The sequence below is a fragment of the Arachis ipaensis genome, chromosome B03 (assembly GCF_000816755.2).
Source record: "Arachis ipaensis cultivar K30076 chromosome B03, Araip1.1, whole genome shotgun sequence".
NCBI lineage: Eukaryota > Viridiplantae > Streptophyta > Magnoliopsida > Fabales > Fabaceae > Arachis > Arachis ipaensis.
The window spans coordinates 71,230,945-71,231,871 of NC_029787.2; positions in this window are offsets into that span (position 1 = coordinate 71,230,945).

Genomic DNA, 927 nt, shown 5'->3' on the forward strand with positions numbered 1-927 from the left:
TAACACGTCCTCTACTTGTCCATAAGCATGTTTTCTTGAATTGTCTGCCATCTCTAATGAGATTTTAGCAGCTTGCACCCCATAGATTCTCAGTTTCTCTATTACAGAGAGGGGCATGAAGTTTATTCCTGAACCAAGGTCACACAGAGCCTTAAGGATCATGGTGCCTATGGTACAAGGTATTATGAACTTTCCAGGATCCTGTTTCTTCTGAGGCAATGTCAGTTGATCCAGATCACTTAGTTCATTGGTGAACAATGGAGGTTCATCTTCCCAAGTATCAATGCCAAATAATTTGGCATTTAGCTTCATGATTGCACCAAGGAACTTGGCAGCTTGCTCTTCAGTAACATCCTCATTCTCTTCAGAAGAGGAATACTCATCAGAGCTCATGAATGGCATAAGGAGGTTCAATGGAATCTCTATGGTCTCTAGATAAGCCTCAGAGTCCCTTGGTTCCTCAGAGGGAAGCTCCTCATTGATCACTGGACGTCCCAGGAGGTCTTTTTCCTTGGGATTCACGTCCTCTCCTTCCCTTACAGGTTCGGCCATGGTGCTTATGTCAATGGCCTTGCACTCTCCTTTTGGATTCTCTTCTGTATTGCTTGGGAGAGTACTAGGAGGGATTTCAGTGATCCTTTTACTCAGCTGGCCCACTTGTGCTTCCAAATTTCTAATGGAAGACCTTGTTTCATTCATGAAACTCACAGTGGCCTTAGATAGATCAGAGACTAAATTTGCTAGGCTAGATGGATTCTGCTCAGAATTCTCTGTCTGTTGCTGAGTGGATAATGGAAAAGGCTTGCTATTGCTAAACCTGTTTCTTCCACCATTATTAAAGCCTTGTTGAGGCTTTTGATCCTTCCATGAGAGATTTGGGTGATTTCTCCATGATGGATTATATGTGTTTCCATAAGGTTTACCTAT